Source organism: Calidris pugnax, unplaced genomic scaffold (assembly GCF_001431845.1).
Source record: "Calidris pugnax isolate Ruff unplaced genomic scaffold, ASM143184v1 scaffold41, whole genome shotgun sequence".
Taxonomy (NCBI): Eukaryota; Metazoa; Chordata; class Aves; order Charadriiformes; family Scolopacidae; genus Calidris; species Calidris pugnax.
This window is the reverse complement of record NW_015094509.1, coordinates 27,852,529-27,871,990: the sequence shown is the minus strand read 5'-3', so window position 1 is coordinate 27,871,990 and position 19,462 is coordinate 27,852,529. Positions and strand designations below refer to the sequence as shown.

Genomic DNA, 19,462 nt, shown 5'->3' with positions numbered 1-19,462 from the left:
CGGAAAAAAAAAAAAAACTAAAAAGGAGGGGTGGTTTTGCAGCTTAGCGCTGCTTTTCTGCCTGTGCTCGCATGGCAAAAAAATAAAAAAAATAAAAAAAAATCCACTTTTGTGGCGTGAAGCCCTCGGTCACCTTGTGGAAAAAAAAATAAAAATACTGTTGGTGGGATGGGGCACGGGCTGGGAAATGGGTGAGAGTGTGGGGTGGGAGGTGTCGAAGGGGGGAATTGCTTGCGTGAGCAGTTGGAGAAACGCTGAGCCGGGGCTGCGCGGGAGCTGCAGACAGGATCCTCACGTGACCGTCTGAATCTCAGACCATTGCTGGACCACTTTGCCAACAGCCTCTCGCGGCTCATCAGCTGCAATATCGCCGCTTTTCTTCTTCTTTTTTTTTTTTTTTCAGTCCCCTTTTATATTCTTTCCCCTTTTCTTCCCCACCCTGCCCCATCTCTGAGCCGAAGGAGGGGGGATGAATACGACACAGAGGGTGGCTGCAGCTGCGCAGGGTCTGTATCCAAATGGTTTCCTGAAAGGCAAGTTTGCGGGTTGGTTTTGTTGGGTTGTTTTGTGTTTTTTTTTTTTAATCTTAACAATATTTTTACTGTGAGTCTCTCCTATCTGGACTGTTTGGATGTCAGGTTTAGTTTCCCATGACATCGAGTGATTAGAGGATGGGGCTGAGGGGGGGAAAGGAGGGCTGAATGCTTTTTTTTTTAAATATATATATATATATTTTTTGCTCTATGTGCAAATCTCTGCAGCGGTATCGTAGCCCATCGATGGGAAATGTGTTCCCTCTCGTCTTTGCGATAGTTCTCGGCGATTTCCTCTTTTACGTCACTGCAGTTAATAAGATGTTTAACTTGGGAGCTGGGGGCGATGTGGCGTGTTATCGTGTTGCAGGGAAAAGGGAAAAGGAGGGGGGGGAATGACGAGTTCCCGCACAGACTTGTGCTGGGGAAGATCCTATCGATGCAACCTTTCAGGCTGGGGAGAGCAGCTGGGTTTGGAGTCAAACCATTGCCTTTCACCCTTAATGAACCTGACCTGGCTCCATCTGATTTTTATTTATTTTATTTATTTTATTTATTTTATTTATTTTATTTATTTTATTTATTTTATTTATTTTATTTATTTTTTATTTTATTTTATTATGACAATGATTTTTTTTTTCCTTCCAATACCGAGAGAAGCAACTCAACCCTCTGTATCTCCTGCATTGCCAGAGTCAAGGGTACACATCTTGATTTTTTTATATATATATATATATATATATTTTATTTTTTTTTAAGCAGACTGTACCTGCTTGCCTGGACTTTGCTTTTTTATTTTTTCCCTTTTCTTTGCCCTGATGGCTTTTTTTATCCTAAAGTTGGGGTGACAACACAGGTGTGGTACCTGCAGAGCCGGAGCCCTCTCCAGGAGGGCTGTTGACTGTGTGTGTTCTGAGTCCTGTGCCTGTCTCTGGTTGATGATAGGGTTAATAAAACGTCACCGTTGAACCCGCCTTGACCAGAAATAGTGTCCCTCCGTGCCATGGTTTGCAAGGCCAGCTTGTCGAGAGCGGGCGAGTTGGTCAATAAACGCCCCGAGCGGCACCCTTGGGACTTACGCACCGAAATGGAAACGCCTGTGTCCTTCAGCCCTTCCCTCCTTGCCAAGTTGTTTTCTCCCCTCCCCGACCTCTTCCTTCGCCAACGTGCCACTCAAACCCTCTCCTTTCTGCTGTGTTTTTCCACAAGTGTCTTTCGAGCATGACAGCAGGGAGAAGAAAGCTGGTGTGGGGCCACCAGCGCTGCGATGTGGGGGGCTGATGGTTATCAGCCCAACCTTTGCCTGTGGGTTTTTGAGGGGGGGTCCCCTTTGCTGCAGGTGACTTGGTGGCTGCTGGCTGTCTGTATGGTGCAGGTGGGTTGGCATCTGGCAGCGGTTGGGCATGGGGCTGCCTCTACCCACCACCAGTCCCATCCCACCTACCTTCACTCTCCCAGGTCTACCACCTCATCTCAAGGGTTTAAGGCAGATAGCCTGGCTGGGGGTGACCAAGGTGTCCCCACGTAAGTGTGGAGCAGAGAAGGGCTCCATAACCCTCTCAGGGCAATGGGGTGGGCAGGTGGGCACGGAGGTTTTGCAAGAGGAACAACCACAGCTCTGGTGGTGGTGGCATCTTCCAGTCTTCAAACAGGACCTGTTGCTTGCAGTCCTGCTTGCACTTAGTTGCAGAATTGCCCTAATAATCCCTGGGTTTTTTTTTTTTTCATTTTTTAAGAACAAAATGCATCTTAAAATGCCACGTGCCACCAGTACGTTGGGACGTTGGCTTGGGTTTTTTTGGAGGGTCACAACCTCCCAACTCTACTCTTCCTCCAGGGAAGAAGCAACGCGGTTGAGTGCGATTTTCATCCCTCATGGGAACAAGGTCTTAAATAATCCCACCACATCCCAGCTGCTGGGTGCAGGAGTTAATTTTTCTTGCTTCTTCTGCCATGCACTGGAGCCCTCTCCATCCCACTCCTGCAACCTGGGGTGATGGGGAAGGTTTGGGTGCCATCTCAGCACATGCTCCCAAGTTGAGCGGCCGCTCCGGGGCCCGCTTCATGCGAACGGGGTCAGCAGCTGGGAAACTGCAGAGCAAAGTGCCTCCCTGGTAATTCCCAGCTGCCGTTAAAGCGGCTTTAAAATAAATTCCCTCAAAGAGCAATTCCAAGTATTTGAGGGTTTGAACTTTTCCGGAGAAGGGTTTGGGAGCTGCCGGCTACCGCGCTGCGCCCTGGCACAGTGGGGGAAGGCGCTGGGGGAATTGCCCTGATTATCCCAACCTCTAGAAAACACTTTTTTTTGGGTTTTTTTAGTTTTTTTTTTTTTTTTTCTCTTAATGTATATATTATGTTTATTCACTAGCTGCGTGTGCGACCCAACCATCAGGAGCGGAGTGCTGCTGGAAGCAAAGCTTGCCTTAAACTGGGAAGGTGGGTCGCTGAGCAGGGTTCCTGGGATGCAGGCGATGCCTGGGGCTCGGCGACCCTCACCGTGGCCTCCTACCTGGCCACCAGCTCTTCCCCGGGGGCCAGGCGCCCCTCGCCGTGCATTCCTCGGCCGGCTCTGCTTGGTAACGTGGGCACAACACAAAACAAACTTTGCAGCGAGCCTTGCTCTCCCAGAGCCCCTGAAGCTTGCTTTTTTCTTTTTTTAAGAGAAAAAAAAAATACTTTGGAGCAATGTGGTCTTTTTTTTACTTTTTTTTTCTCATGCTCATGAAAATTCTCATACCAAACCAGTAACCTTTGCTGCCCCCAGTTCATTATTTTTTAAGGTGGCGTTAGGGGGCATTTAAGGGGAGGCTTCCAGCCTGGCTTCCCAGCCTCTGTGTCCCCTCCTTATTTGCACCCCGTCGGTGCCAGTTTACAGCCTCCTGCTTGCTTACGTGATGGGCAGAAAAACAGGGATTTTGGTCAACAGAGAGGACAATTTGTCTCATCCCCACGTCCCCACCCCAAAAGGCTCTGGATGCCCCTGCGCTGATGCTCGATGGGGTGATGCATCCACAGTGGGGGGGTACAACTTGTTGGTCACAGGGGTGTCCCCATAGGCCCGGGTGCCCCAAGATGGGGACAGCCAAGCCTTTCCTTGCAAGGACAGTGCTGGGCTCCTGCCCAAGTCCCCTCTCCGGGGCCCTGCCATCACTGCAAGCGTGACCAGGCTGAGGGCTGGTGATCAAACTCATGATCCGGGTGCCCTCCTGCCCCTCTCGGTGCCCTGATAGTGGGGATGCTGACAGCAGGGCCACATCCAGGCAGGGATCGTGCACCTTCAAAGGGCTTGGGAATGAAATGAGCCAGTTTGGGCTAAAACCACCCTAGAAACCCCATTACAGCAGGGGTTTCCTCCCCGCGCACCCTTCATTGCTGTGGTTCAAACCCATTTTGTTCGTGGGCTGTGCTTTGCTCTGGCAGCTTCTTCATTAACTTTCTGCCACATATGTAAATTTTTAATTTTTTTTTTTTTTTTTTCCTGCGTGGACATGGTGGAACCATCTCCTGAGGCAGGAGAAAACACATCTTAAGGCCAGGTAGGAAAACCTGCAAATGGCAGAGGGAGATTTGTTGTGCGTGGGGCAAGAGTGGGTCCAATCCCAGCCCAAAGTCGCATCCAGCAGACCACACACTTAGTTCTTTTTTTTTTTTTTCCCTTTTTTATTCCTCCAAAACTAATCCCTCCAGCCCCTTAGGCTTTTTTTTGTTGTTGTTGTTATTGTTGTTGCTTCTCTCTGAATTCCTTCTAATTTGCAGGCTGGCTGCCAGCATACAACGCGCTGGCTATAAAAAGGGGACTTGTTCTTCAAGCTTCCCCCCCCCCGGTACACGGCGTTTGCAACACGTTTGACAAGTAGGTCTGATTCCCCCTGCTATTAAACCCAAAACACTGGTAGGGTCCTTGGGGGGCAGAGCCCTAGAGACAAGCCCAGTGGAATTACGCGGAGGGCCCCGAGCCCAAATCCCAGCCGGTGTTTTAAGCTCCTGTCAGCTGGAAAAATGGGAACCGTGGCTTTTTATTTTTCTCCTCTGCAGCTTCCTTCTCTCCAAGAGGCAGTGGATGTGGTTTGCATCCCTCCGTACCGCACCGGTGCAGGTAGGGCAGCAGGGTGGGATGCGGGCTGGAGCAGAAGACCCACATCCCACCGAAGCCAGCCCACCAATTTAATTTAATTTAATTTTTTTTTTTTTTTTGGCTGGTCTTGGAGGCTGATCCTCCCCACTGTTACAGGCAGCCACGATGCAAAGCCCCTGCCAGCTTCCTTCTTAAAACTAATGAGCCGTTTGACCCTGGCAAGTCCTCCGGGAAAGCCGCTGCCGGAGCCTTACTGCTCACACGGATACAAACTGCTCTCCTTTCCAGCTTCAATTTATTTGTGGATGACTCGTACCCATTTGGCCTCGTTCTTCTTGTACCCGCGCTGGCTTTTAGCTCAGATGGCTCTTTTCCCTGCTCTGGTATTTATCCTCTGGCAGGCTCTGCCGAGCACCGTGGGTCTGCCAACCTAAATAAGCCCATTTTTCCTGGTTGCGAATGGATGGAGGGAGGAGTAAGGGCATCAAGGCTTCCCCTATCGTAGTATGGTTGAAGTTGGAAGGGACCTTAAAGATCATCTAGATCATGCCGTGGGCAGGGACACCTCCCACTAGACCAGGTTGCTCAAAGCCCCATCCAGCCCAGCCTTGCTCCATCCCTGGGGTGGCAATAGCCCCACAGCAACTCACATCTGCAGCTCATCCTCCCATTTACAGAGGAAAATCCACCATGATTCCTCTCCACATCCTCACCAGGGATGATCCCAACCTGCAGAAGGAGCACCCTGACCATCCTCTCCAATTTGAAGCCGTCATCTCATTTCATTAGAATTTCATTTCATCCTCTTTTGCAATGCAAAAGCCATTTGGGTGGAAGATGAGGGTTGGTTCTTCTTTTTTTTTTTTTTTCCCCTATTGTAGCCTTCAGTAATGCCCTTCCCTCTCCTTTGGGTTGGCAACCTCAGGTAGCAGCAGGACCGCTCGTGCTCCCGGCCGTGTTAATCTCGTGCTAATCTCAGCCCTGGTCTTCTGAAGCAGAAGTTTCCTGTGCACGGCAGTGCCAGGCGCTTTGCTCCAAGGCTGAAGTGGATTTACAGCACTTAAGTTCATCAGAGCAAAATACGCACGCGGCTCCTCACCGCCCTTTAGCGTGTTCTGGACCATACAGGATTCAGTAGTTTTTGATTTAAAACCCTGCCAAAGAGGGGTTGGAGGCTTCATGCGGGAGACCTTGCAGAAGTTGGCGCTCAGGGTGATGGCTGGGAGCCTCTTTGGGTGTAGGAAGAGCTGCAAGGTGCTTGCTTGCACTCCCCCAAAAGTGGTAATTTCTCACCTCGCGGTCTCATTTCCACCCCCTCCCACCTCCGTTCTTTTCCCTGCCACATTCAACTTCTTCGTTGCCCGTTTTATTTGCACTTGGATGCCTTTTTTGCACTTTCTTGGGAAGCTCTGTGATTGTTCCTGGTGATGCTGGGACACCGGTTTGCCCTTCCCAGTTTGGACTCCTGCCTTCTTCTTGACAACTGGAGCCCAGCCATTACCTTTGATGGAAAGAAGGATGCTCCAGGTGCCATCACTCACCAGCTCCTTAATTCCTCCAAGTTTTCCTTTAGTTAGGAACCTATTTTTGTTTGCTTTTTCTTTTTTTTTTTCATGCTGCTTAATCTAAACTGCATCAGTGTGTGTCCATTTGAGGCAGGATTTTGTATTCCCCTGCGGAGTCCTTCCGTCGTGCCGCGCCCTCATTAAGCCGCGCGTAAATTGGCATCGTCGAGGAGGAGCTGGGCTCTGCGGTTAATTAGCAGGATTATTCTCATCTCTCACCATTTCCAGTGAAGCTGCTGGGCTGGTACAATGCAGTTGCCCCTGACGCTCGGCTCCGCTGTCGGGGAGAGCGATGCCAATCCAGTGCCAAGGATCAGCAGCAGATCCTGGGGAGAAACCAGCAGACCTCATCACATCTTTCCATGTTAAGTGATTTTTCTTTTTTATTTTTTGAACCCCAAGCTCCTTTTCTCCAGGTGGTGGTTGTTTAGTCCATCACATCAAGGGAGGGACTTTTTATCAGGGAGTGTAGTGATAGGACAAGGGGTAATGGTTTTACACTGAAAGAGGGGAGATTTAGATTAGATATGAGGAAGAAATCTTTACTGTGAGGATGGTGAGACACTGGAACAGGTTGGCCAGAGAAGCTGTGGCTGCCCTATCCCTGTGAGGGGTTCAAGGCCAGGCTGGATGGGGCTTGGAGCAACCTGGTCTGGTGGGAGGTGTCCCTGCCCATGGCAGGGGGGTTGGAACTGGATGATCTTGAAGGTCCCTTCCAACCTGAACCATTCTGTGATTCTAAGCTTTCCACCCTGAGTTTTTTCTGAGCAGCCCATGGGCTCTTTTGCAGCTGCAGCTCCAGAGAAGCTCATCGCACCCTGTGCTTATCGGTGGTATCACTGGTTTTGCTTTTTGCGTGGGGTTTTCTCATCACCTAAACCATCATCCACAGCTTCCAGCACTTGTGGTGGGTGCAGCTGGGCATTTACTCCCTGCAGTCAGTCTTCCTCCTTCCTCTCTCCCCGTTTATTTGATTTCTCGCTGTATTTAGAGCCAGGGGTGGTCAGTGCATGTTTTGCAACCTTCTGCTCCTCTTACTCATTTTCGTAGAAATGAAGGGGGAAGGAACCACAAGCAATAAAGAGCCCGAGGTTTGAGGACTGGCTGTTTATTTGTCAAAGCTAGAAACGCAGTGGCTGAAGAGGATGAGAGGAAATCCTCAGTGCAAATGTACCTCAATTAAATTCAGGCTTGCGTAAGTTAAAACTAGAGGGGGGGGCGGAGCATAAATGGATGGGGGGATTTCCTCTCCTTGTAATTTTACGTGGAGGTGTTAATCACTGCCATTATTGCAAAGAACATCTTCGTTTTCCCTTTTGCACCTCATTTTTGCACACCCCAGGCTGGTTTTCCTGCACCGTCCGTGGCTGGCACTGGGGGAGCAGGGGTGCCCATCTCAGTGGTGTTGTGGCATCCCTTGCAATGGGATTGTGCGTGGCTGGTGGCAAGTAGGTGGCTATAAACCAGCCCCAGGGGTGCCAATGCTGGCAAGGAGGCTGAGGCTGCCCATTAGCTGCTGGGGAGAAAGGATGGGGAGCAGGATGGTGGCTCAGATGCTAAAGCCAAAGATGCTCCGAAGCCCAAAAAGGACAAAAATCAGTGTCTGGTTTGTTCAGAGCATTTGAGGACCACTTGAGGTCCTCTCCCTCAGAAGCAGCAATTACCAAATGAAAGGGCACGTCTTGGACCAGGCGTTTTGGAGCATCTGGTCTGAATTTTGTGCCTGCGTTTGGGGAGATGGGGAAGGCTGCTCGCCGGGCCCATGGCTGGGCAAGGCGGAGGGTGTCCTTCAGGGGATACAGCTGGTTGCTTACAAAATGCCTTTTGACACCGGGAGCGATTTCCACATTGCTCCTCCTTTTCAGACTGCCTCGTCAGTAACTTCCCAAAGCTGAGCACGGAGGGCGAGGGGCCATCTCCGCACGAAGCAGCGAGCGGGGAAGTTGGACACCCCAGTTTTTCTTTTTCCGTTTTGCCCCTCCTCGCTGCAGAGGAGGCACTGGCATGTAATTACCGCTGCCTTTAATCCAGCCAGACCAACTGTCTTTCTGGCAAACGCAAATACAATGGGAGCCAAAGGTTATTGCACGCCCTAAATAAAACCATTACAGCCCCGGGGCCTCACCCCAGCCCAGTCTGCAGAGCATCCAGGACCGGCTCGGTTCAGTTTTCCTGAGCCTGGAAGACTTGGTTTGATGGCAGTGACCCATAACTTTATTTTTTTTGTCTTAGTTTCCCCCAGCAAAGCCACCTGCACGCTTGTGGCCACCCCAGCACCTGCCAGGAGCAGAACATCTGGCAGGCGTTAGCAAGCCTGCCGCAGGATGCGCTTGGTTCAGGGTTTCCTTGCTAAAATTATTAGTGGCTTTAATTGAAAGCAGAGGCGGGCGAAGGCACGTCATGGGGGCGCGCACGGCTCAGCCCGGCGTGTGGCTGTGACCTGCTTGCTGGATGAAGGAAAGGCTGTGGATGTTATTTACCTAGACTTTAGCAAGGCCTTTGATACCATCTCCCACAGTATTCTTCTGGAGAAACTGGCTGCCCGTGACTTAGATGGGAGGACTCTCCACTGGGTTAAAAACTGGCTGGAGGCCGGGCCTAGAGAGTGGTGGTGAATGGAGTCAAATCCAGTTGGCGGCCGGTCACGAGTGGTGTCCCACAGGGCTCGGTACTGGGACCTGTTCTCTTTAACATCTTTATCAATGATCTGGACAAGGGGATCGAGTGCACCCTCAGCAAACTTGCAGACGACACTAAATTGAGTGGGAGTGTTGATCTGCTGGAGGGGAGAGAGGCTTTGCAGAGGGATCTGGACAGGTTGGATGGATGGGCTGAGACCAACGGAATGAGGTTCAATAAGGCCAAGTGCCGGGTCCTGCACTTGGGTCACAACAACCCCCTGCAGCGCTACAGGCTGGGGGCAGAGTGGCTGGAGCTGCCTGACAGAAAAGGACCTGGGAGTATTGGTCACCTGTCGGCTGAACATGAGCCAGCAGTGTGCCCAGGTGGCCAAGAAGGCCAACAGCATCCTGGCCTGTATCAGGAACAGTGTGGCGAGTAGGCCCCGAGAGGTGATCGTCCCCCTGTACTCGGCACTGGTGAGACACCACCTCGAGTACTGTGTCCAGTTTTGGGCCCCCTACCATAAAAAAGACATTGAGGTGCTGGAGCGGGTCCAGAGAAGGGCAACGAAGCTTGTGAGGGGTCTGGAAGGTAAGTCTTATGAGGAGAGGCTGAGGGAGCTGGGGTTGTTCAGTCTGGGGAAGAGGAGGCTGAGGGGAGACCTTATCGCGCTCTACAACTACCTGAAAGGAGGGTGTAGAGAGGCGGGGATCGGTCTCTTCTCCCAAGTTACAGATGATAGGACAAGGGGTAATGGCTTCAAGCCGCGCCAGGGTAGGTTTAGACTGGACATTAGGAAACAATTCTTCACAGAGAGAGTGGTCGGGCATTGGAATAGGCTGCCCAGGGAGGTGGTTGAGTCACCATCCCTGGACGTGTTTAAGAACCGTTTAGATGTGGTGTTGGGGGATATGGTGTAGGGGAGAACTTTAGGGTAGATGGTTGGACTCGATGATCCCGAGGGTCTCTTCCAGCCTAGATGATTCTGTGATCAGCATCCTGACCAACCGCTGGCCATCGGTGGGATGGATGGAGATGTCAAGATCCCACTTGCTCCTGGGTGGCTCCTCCAGGCCCAGTGCATCCCCCTTTCGGCCTTTTCTCCCAGCTACTGAACTGGGGTTTACTCCAAAATCTGGAGGATTTAACTTTCTATCCCTGAGCAAATACAACCCGAAGTGATGCAAAATGCATGCCCTCACCCAAATCTCAGGAAGAGGTAAATATTGCATCACGCTGAGTGTGCTGCTATCCTTTGCCCCAGTCTGAGAAGCTCTGCCCAAGTCCACCCCTACTCCAGGGACAAGCCAGGCCAGGGAAGGAGGTATGTGGTGGGAAAGGCTTTCTCCTCACCACCCAGTTTAATTATCAGTGTCTGGGCGTTTGCAATGTGATGGACGCCTGTCTGTCCCCCATGTCAGGCTGCTCTGGCCACTGGAGTCCCCACGGGGCTGCCAGCAGGGAGGAACTGGGTTTCACAACCCATCTTTCCACGCTCCCACGAGATTACTGGAGGGAGAGGAATGCGCCGGAGAAAATATCCCAACTGCTGTTAAAAGGCACAGCTTTCTCTGCCCCTTTCCAGGAGGGCTATTCCCCCACCACACCAGACACCCTCCTCCAGCTGGCAGCACCTACTGGAGCCAGCCCCTATGTCACCCTGGGGTGCCATTGCCCTCCTGGCCTCCCCTTCATGTGCAAATAATTGCCGTTGTGATAAGCAGGCTCTTTCATGGAGAACTTCTTTGCTTTTCCCTCTACCGTGCTCCTGGGACAGAGCTCAGTCACTTTTCTATCTGGACAATAAATCTCCAGGACACACCCTCCAACGCAAGGCAGGAATAATGGGCCTGCCAGATGCTTGTTCTGTCTGGGTGAAGAGCACGCCAGCCAGTTGCAGCATCTGTAAATCATTTTCCAGGAGAGCCCAGGAGTCTCAGTTAAATCCCTTTTTTCCCAACCCTTTTTGAATCCTGGTGAAGGTTTCTGGGCTGCCTGGAGCAGAAACATCTGTGAGCTGCGGCAGCGCACGGTGAAAGGTGCATCCCACGCGTCTTGGGATGAAGATCTTGGAAGAAATCTTTCTTCATCTTCTTGCTTCTGTAAGGCACGAAATCCTTGCCAGCAAAGGTTAAGATAGTCCATTTTCTTGGCCTCGTTCTTTGCACCCGCTGTTGCTTCAAAAAGGTGGGAGCATCAGATGATGAGATGTGGTCCTGGGCAGTGGAGGGCACTGGGGAAGCTTGAACTGGTTTAGTGTTCGGTCATCTCCTGGGTGATGGGACATGGAAAAAGCTGAAAGTAGGGGTGGCTTTCTCTGATGTGACTTCTCCGTTGGCTCTTCTTTTGGGGCTCTGTGACCCCAGTCAGCATGTTTTGCCTCCAGCAAGAAGAACTCTTACAAGTTCTCTGCAGAAGATCTTGTTGCAATCAGGGGTTGATGGCTGGGCCGTTGCGCTCACCCTGGTTTCTCTCCCGAGCTACTGACAAGCCTCTTGGACTCTTTCAGACAGCTTTGGCAGGTCTCTGCTTTTCTGACTCCAGCGCTGGGGAGCCCCGGCCACATCCATAAAGCCTTTCCCCAGTTATTAGAAAGCGGTTACGCTCCTTGTGCGTCTTTTCAGTGCCAGAAGTTGGTAAATGGACGGGTCCTACGCAAATAAACTTCTCAAGGGCAGGGAGTCAAAATATCCCTGGGCTTGTTTGGTGGAAAAAGGTTAACCAGCGTGAAGTCTATGAATTGCTGCTGACCTGACTTTGTTGACAAAATATGGTGTTATTAATTGGAGTTGCAGGCAAACCGCCTGGGGGTATTTAGAAGGAGCTTGTCTATCACAAGGGCCAAGATCTCCCTGGGAGAAGATCTGCCTGGTTTCTTTGGAGATGCACCTAGGGTCTTGGCCATGGTTTGGGGTTTTGTTGCTCAGGATGTGGTGTGTAGGGATCTTAGTCTCCCACAGTGGCCATGGGAGCATGGGGATTCGCCAACAGTGGAGCTGTGGCAGCCAGACAAGGATGAGAGAAGCCTCCCAAGAAGCCAGGCACCAGGTGACTCCTTTAGGGTGACCTGAAAGAGTCTGTGTTGATTTGGTTGAAGACGTCCATGCTCATTGCACAGGGGGGTTGGACTAGATGGCCTTTAAAGACCCTTTCCAACCCAAACTGTTCTGTTATGAATATAAGGAGACTTCTGGGTCCCTAGATTCAGGTTTCTGCTCACAAGCTGAATTGGCTGGGAAGGAACAACAGCTTCATGGTGAAGGTGAAGTTCAAGGGTGTGACCTGTGCTGCTCCCAGCAGGGTCGTCAATCTCAGCAGACGTTGACCACTGCGTTGGCAGGGGAGATGTGGTCTGCCTGTTGTTCCCCTAGCCCGGTGGCTTATTTTAGACTGTGGCAGGGCAGTGGTCGGTTCATGGTCTGGTGGTACATCGCAGCATTTCCACCAAAGAGCTGCTGTCCTGGCAGCTGAGCCTGGCAAGCTCCAGCGCCGGCTGCTCCTGTCATGGCTGAAGGTTCCTTCACAGCCTCTCGCGGCAGCGTGTGATGAACAGCTTGCTTCCCTCGGCCTGGAAATGAGCAGAAAAACCCGCCCTGGCGCCGGCCCAAGACAGAAGCTGTGGGAATCCTCCTCGACAGCGTGACAGCAAACGCTCGTTTCGAGAGCCAGGCCGGTGCTGGGAGGCTCTTCACCCAACAAGCCGGCGGCGAAGCCCATCCCGTTGAAGGAAGAACTTGCCTTGGGCTGCCAGGTTTGCTGCATCTGCGTGACTAAGTGCGCTGGAAAGCACCTCCGGTGCGTGCCAGGGTGGTGGAAATTGGGCTGCCAGCAAAGAAACATGCCAGCGCCTGTCCCACCATGCTTTGAGGAGGTGGGTAGCACCAGGTGGAGGCGGGCAAAAGGGCTGTGCCGCCTTCTCAAGTTTCCCTGAAAGGGTGACAAACACCTCCAAGGTAAGGTCAGCCACATTGAGGTGATGTCTGACATGGTTGAAAGGTCCTCCTCAAGACCTGCCAGGTCCCTGGTAGCTCCACAGCTGAAGCCCTCTCTCCTGGGATGCTCGGGCTTGCTGAATTCATAGAATCATCATAGAATGGTTCAAGTTGGAATGGACCTTAAGGATCATCTAGTTCCAACACCTCCCACCAGACCAGGTTGCTCAAAGCTCCATCCAGCCTGGCCTTGAACACCTCCAGGGATGGGGCAGCCACAGCTTCTCTGGGCAGCCTGTGCTGGTGTCTCACCATCCCCACAGGAAAGAATTTCTTCTTAGTATGTAACCTAAATCTCCCCTCTTTCAGTTTAAAACCATTACGCTTCATCCTATCACTCCACTCCCTGATCAAGAGTCCCTCCCCATCTCTCCAGTAGCCCTCTAGGTACTGGAAAGGCCTATAAGATCTCCCCAGAGCCTTCTCTTCTCCAGGCTGAACAACCCCAACTCTCTCAGCCTGTCCTCACAGCGGAGGTGCTCCCTTGGATCATCTTCATGGCTTCCTCTGGATTCACTCCAACAGGTCCATGTCCTTTCTTGTGTTGGGGACATGCAAACATGACTTGGGAGAGCCAACAAGAGCAAGATCCATACGCCTGTTCCTCTCGTGCAGCCTCTCGGCGTGGCCCTGCCAAAGGTGAAGTGGCCGCAGGGGTGGAGCAGTCCATCGGGCAGGAATTCGGAGCAGCTTGACCGTTCTCTGCAGAGCGACCATGGCAAGCAGCCCACGTTTCACAAGTGGGGTTTTCCCATCAGGCTCTCCAGCTGCTATAAATAACAGGAAACGTTTTGTCATTTTCTGCTCTGGAGAAGGTCAGGAGCTGGATTCTATGGTCTTCGGAGCTTTAATGAGGTTGGAGTTTTATGTGGTATACCCAGAAATCCCATGGGTCTGCCTGCCTGGGGCCATTTGGTTCCTTGGATGGAAAGGTCTTAAGCCCCAGCCTTTGACAATGTTAACCTTAGCCACCCTTTATGAGATTTCAGGTCCTGCCAAATCCTCCTTCATCTCCAAGGTGGGATGTTAACTCTTGGATCACTGCTCACAAGATGTTTGAACCATTCTCAGTCTGCGGTAGGAAAACCTTCTACCATGGATCCCGGGATGGACACAGGGACATCAGCTGCTGGTCTCGTGAGCTCGCCGGGAGCTTATCTTGCAGCTTGCCTGACTTGTCAGCACTTGATATTCTACTCATGATGGGCAAATTCCTGAAATCTCTGTCTTGACAGCCTCCTCTGTCAAGGAAGCTGGTCCTTCCTGAATCTCCCCTGGGACTGATGGACCAGCTGTTTGACTTCTTGGTGATCATTCTCTGATGGCCAGACCATTCCATTTACCAGTGTGTTCCTGCCACAGGGGAACAAAGTGTCCCCAGCAAATGGCAGAAGACTTTAAGCAGCCTTCAGTGCAAATTGGTTTTCTAGCTTTTATTCTAATTATCCCCCCAAACCAATACTCAGTCAAGCTCGAGGTAAAACTACTCATACAGCTCTCTGCCATCTCCATTGTTGAGGTGTGCTCCTTGAGCCTGTCTCCTTCAGCTGGTAGGATCCTACCAAAGCTCTGGTTCTTCAAGGTTGCTCTCCTCCACCTCATGGCTAGGACTTTGGTTAACACCATGGTGCCAAGGGGTGGTTGGAAAGGTCCTAAGGCATAAGAACGGTCTCAGCAAAAACAGATCAAAAGAACCTATTTCCAGTGCAATTGATGGAAGCACACCAAGGCTGGGAGTTATCCTACCTTATCTCTTAAATTAAGGAGGTGACTGCCCCGTGCTCCTACCATAGTTAGGATAAGGGATGGCGAGATACCTCCAGATGTTGGTTTGCTCCACATACATGGCAACTACCCTTTCCATTAGTTAGGGAGGGAGTGAAGTCCAAACCCTAAAGGATGCTTGTCTGGGTCTTCCTAGTGTGGAAGAAAGTCACTCACACCTTCTCTGGCTGGTGGCAGCGATGGGTCTCCACTGGGGTCGTATTATTTTCCACTGGGCATCCCCAGCTCCTCTTCTCATGGTTTACGTGGCTTGTGCTTGCGGCAGGATGGAAGCCCAGCAAATCAAGTGGGAAGATCCAGCCCCAGGAACTTGCTCAGACATCTTGACAGCTTTCCTGGGTTATGGAGAGCTGTAGACATCAGGTCTGTGCCGCCTGTTATCCGAGCAGCCGCACAGGGAAGAGCCAGAGCCGCCGTCTGATGCCTTTCCCCTTTCCCCAGCAGATCCAGGAATGCTTTGATGTCTGATCCCCCAGCACCAGGATTAACCACCCGTCAGACCCCACCACCACCACCACCTCCAAATAAATCTTCTAAACTCAGGCAAGCCCTGCGCAGAGGGGTCCCGGCATTCCCCTCTTGTGAAATAAGGGTTAAAAATAGTTTCTCCCCTTGCACCTGCCCCTTCGAAGCCAAGACCAGGGTTTATTTTTACAGCCCAGATTTCTTAATGGTTGGCTCCTCTCCTGAAGCGTAGGGACAAATAGAGGGACAAATAGAAAAATCACCCATCTCAGCAGTGCAAAGAGGGTGGGCAGCATGGAACATGCTCACGTACCTATGGGTTGGAAGGAACTCTTCCCACCCCAACCTCTCCTTCCTGTAACCTCATGCTTTGAAACCAAGGCAAAAATGCAGCCCCAGGGATGGGTCATTAGGAAAAATACCGTATTTCAATCCTTTTTGCATTTTTTATTCTTTTTTTTTAGTCAGCCCTGCCAGGGAATGCAAAAATTAAAGGTGAAATCGCACGTTTGTGAGAGTGTTATATCTGTCTCTAAAGGGGGTTTTTGGGTCTAAGTTAGCGTCCCCTGCGCAGACCTCTGAGATGGTGAAGGAAGCCTGGCTCAGCCCCCATTAAATGGTTTCAGTGAAGCTGAATTATTTTTTGTAAAGTCTTGTGTGTTTACATTTCATAAGCTTATTTTAAAACGCATGTGTATACAAGAGCAGGCTTATTTATAAGGCAGAATAGCCCGCTGTGTCCTTACCTGACTTAAGTGTCAAGGAAGCAGCCTTTTTTTACTTTTTACAAGTGCTATTTAGAATAAAATACTGGTTTGTTGCGCGCCAGTGAATCTGCCCAAGAGGAGGTCAGGGCAAGGTCTTGTTTTCTGACTGTAAAAAGCTATTTTGCTTGTTTACGGAGCTTCCTCTTGCCAGCCGTCATTTTAGGTTAATCTGTTAATGACAGCTATAGGTAAAAAAACTCATTTCTATTCCCCAGAGCGTCTATGTTGCCAAAAATCCCAAACTAGCCAGGCTTCCCAGCAAACAGCGTTTGGGAACTTTCCATCGGTAAAGAAGGATTTGTTGGGTGACCCTTTCAGCCCCAGCCTTGGCAAGGTTTCTGGCTTCAAATCCCCCAGGGAAATACATGAGAAAGCCTTTTGGGGGGATCTTGGCATTTTCTGCTTCTTCTTGGGGAAAGACTTTATTCTTTGTTCTTGGTTTTAACCCTACGCACTGGCAGCCTGGTGGCAGGAAAGTGAGGAGCACTTTATAGTGGTGAAGAAAAGCTGCAGGTGGATGTTGGAAGTATGGTGAGGAGTTCAATATGGACAAGCAATAGGACAAGAGGAAATAGCCTCACGTTGCACAAGGGAAGGTTTAGATTGGATATGAAGAAAAATTTCTAGACCAAAAGGGTTATCAAACATTGGAACAGGCTGCCCAGGGAAGTGGTGGAGTCATCATCCCTGGAGGTATTTAAAGGATGGGTGGACGTGGTGCTGAGGGACATGGTTTAGTGGTGGTTTTGGCAGTGTTAGGTTGATGGGTCTTGATGATCTTAGAGATCCCTTCCAACCTAGACAATTCTATGATTCTCTGACCTTAACAGCAGGACAGGGAGGGTGAGGAGAGCCCCAAGGAGCTGCTAATTTACACAAAAGCAAAGCAAAGCTTTGACTATAGGACATGCAATTCATCTTGCACAAGGGAGGAAAAGCCCATATGTGTTTTTATGCTTATGCTGGGAGATTATTTTCTGCTTCTAGCAAGCTTCCATGAAGCACGTGGGCCTGGTGGGTGTGGAGATAGAGACCTAGGGGGTAGGGCGGTAAGCAGATGCCTTTTATACCTAGGAGAGAGCTGAAGCAGATGTTGTGTGAGGGGTGGTTTTCCATCCAGCAGAGCTGTAAACCAAAGCCCTGACCACTGGTGGTTATTTAAAGACTCCCACGGCGCTTCCTGCGATGGGAAGGTGCTTGGCCTACGTTCAGGCTGGGCGACTGCTCTCTGCAAAGCCAAATAAACAGCAACCACTTGAACTTTCCACCTTGCGGGTTCGGCCGGATGCCTCGTCCCCGGGCCGTGACCGGGCACCGCGCCTCAGACGGGCTTTGCGGACAAGACTTCATGGAGAATTCGGGGTGATGACAGCGTTTTGGGGTTGAGGGGTGCTTTTCCCATCACATGAAGGACCCCACAGGAGGAGTTTGGTGATGCTTGGAGCTGAGAGGGGGCATCTGCGCAAGGAGGTCTGCGTCTGCAGGATGGGCTGGGATGCCCTTTGTGTGGGTCCGTGTCCTTTGGTAACCTTGGGCAGGGCAAAGAGAAGAGGAAATTATATCCTTTAACACTAGACATGTACTTTAGATGCTAAATTTCCTGAGAGGAGCACAATCCAAGTAGCCAGGACCGAGAATCTCATCTGTCCATCAAGGCATGTTGGGATACATGAATGGGAACCCAGGGAGGGTGTGGAGTCCCCTTCTCTGGAGCTTTTCAAGACCTGCCTGGATGCCATCCTGAGTGATGTGCTCTGGGCAATCCTGCTTGAGCAGGGGAGTTGGACTAGATGATCTCTAGAAGGTCCCTTCCAACTCTGACAATTCTGTGATTCCGTGAATGTGGTGCCTTGTCTCTTCTGCAGGGTGTCCATGAAGGTGCGAAGGCATCAATGGTGAGATGCCCATGGTGATGCTTCATCGGTTGGAGGTGGTCCCTTCCAACCTCACCCTTTCTGTGACAGGGGATGTGAAATGTCAGGCAGTCATATTTTGGTGCTTTTACTGGGTTGTATTTAAGTGGTGAATGTCTCTCCCCGCTTTTGGCCCTTCCCCAGTGACCTGAGATGTTTCAGCAACTCACATGAACCCTGCGATGGATGCTCCTTCCTCACATCCCGCGGCAGCCCCTCAGCCCTGGGAACTTTTGCAAGACTTGGCAGCGGGGGCTGTTGCAGGAGTATTTCACACAGGACCCAAAAATATTGCTGTCGGTGCAGCGTCGGTCAGCCTGAACGCAGGGTCAGGTCCCTCAGAAATCAGACTGTTGACGAGCGAGCTTGAGCGTATTCAAATGTTTCGTCTGATTTTCTTGGACCGCAGAGTTTCCGAGGGAGCCAAAAAGCTGGCTGCTCTTCTTGTTGACTTTGCAGAGGAGAAACACAGCCAGTCTTACAGTGAGATTGAGGAAGCCTCGAGTCCTTGTATTGGTGTAGTGGAGGAGAAAAAGCTCCGTTTGGAAAAGGCTCAAATGCCCACTTTAGAGATAAAAATAAAAGTGGGAGGTGGTGTGCCCTGGCTCTGCTGCCCACACTTGGCGTGGAGGGTGATCACTCAGGCAGGGGGCAGCCCACAATATCTAGCCCCAGGACCAAAATCCTTGTTTGACATCCCTCTGAATTTCTATCCAAGAAGCAAAATCCAGGGGCATTTCTCTCGATCGAGGTCAACAAGGTGGGTCCACGCAGGCGTTGGGGAGCGCAGGTACAAGCCGTGCTGGAAAGTGCCAGGGCTGAGCTGGGACAAGAAGGTGGGAGATGTTGGGCAGGAGCAGAACATGGCTCTAAACTGCAAATGAACTCTGAAACGGCAGCGAGTTTGAAGCGAGCCCCACGTTTCGGGCCAGGCTGGCCGTGAATCAGCTCTGGAAAATGAAAGGCGAAACTTTCTGACTTGGGTTCAAGTTATGAACTTATAAACTCCCAACTATCTGATCTGGTGGACACCAGCCAGAGAGAAACATTTCTTGAGGCGAGTGTATAGGGCAGCTTCCTGAAAATGAACTCGTTGAAAAAAGGCGTGATTTGGAGACTAAAAGTTTGACTTAAAATCTGGTGATTTAAAGCTGGATTAATCTCACATGAACATATCTTGCTGTGGATCCCTGAGCTGCTCTGGAGCATCCCTCATCCCATGGCTTTTTGCTAAAGTGTAGGGGCATGATAAATCACTTCCAGAAATGACAGTTGAAAAAAATACCATCCTTTAAGCCCATCTGAGTGATGGCAAATGTGCAATAAGCTCTGCAAATGACACAGCCACCTAAACTTACTCCTTTCCCCCGAGATAACAAGCCCCCAGCTGGGGCGTCCTGCACGTGGGTGCAGTTTTTGCCATCAAATCTCATTACTGCAGTTTTTTTGGTGGGTGCTCTTTCAGAATAAGGCTTTTTTTCCCCCACATCCTCTTAAAATGCTTCTTTTTTTTTTTTTTTTTTCCTCTGTTACTTTAAAAATTGCTATATATTCCCCAAAGCTGTCTTCAGGCGCTAAAAAAAAAAATCAGAATATATGCCTGAAGCTGTGAGAGGGATGAAATGCAGAAGAGGCGTCATGCCCACAGCTGGGCAGCAGTTCCTCCCGCGAGCTGCTAAAATTGGCATCTACTAAAGTTAGCTGAGATCTCATTGAGCTCTTGTTTGCTTTATTGAAGCGCACGG

General features: G+C 50.8%; 1 protein-coding gene across 1 annotated transcript in view; it reads left to right on the top strand.

The window, feature by feature from the left end:
- The first annotated feature begins 412 nt into the window (after window positions 1-412).
- The window catches only part of PTP4A3 (protein tyrosine phosphatase type IVA, member 3), a 45,075-nt gene continuing 26,025 nt past the window's right edge, over window positions 413-19,462 (top strand). The window contains exon 1 of the mRNA XM_014965618.1: window positions 413-506. The gene's annotated coding sequence lies outside the window, so the exon portion shown is untranslated. The remainder of the gene's footprint in view (window positions 507-19,462) is intronic.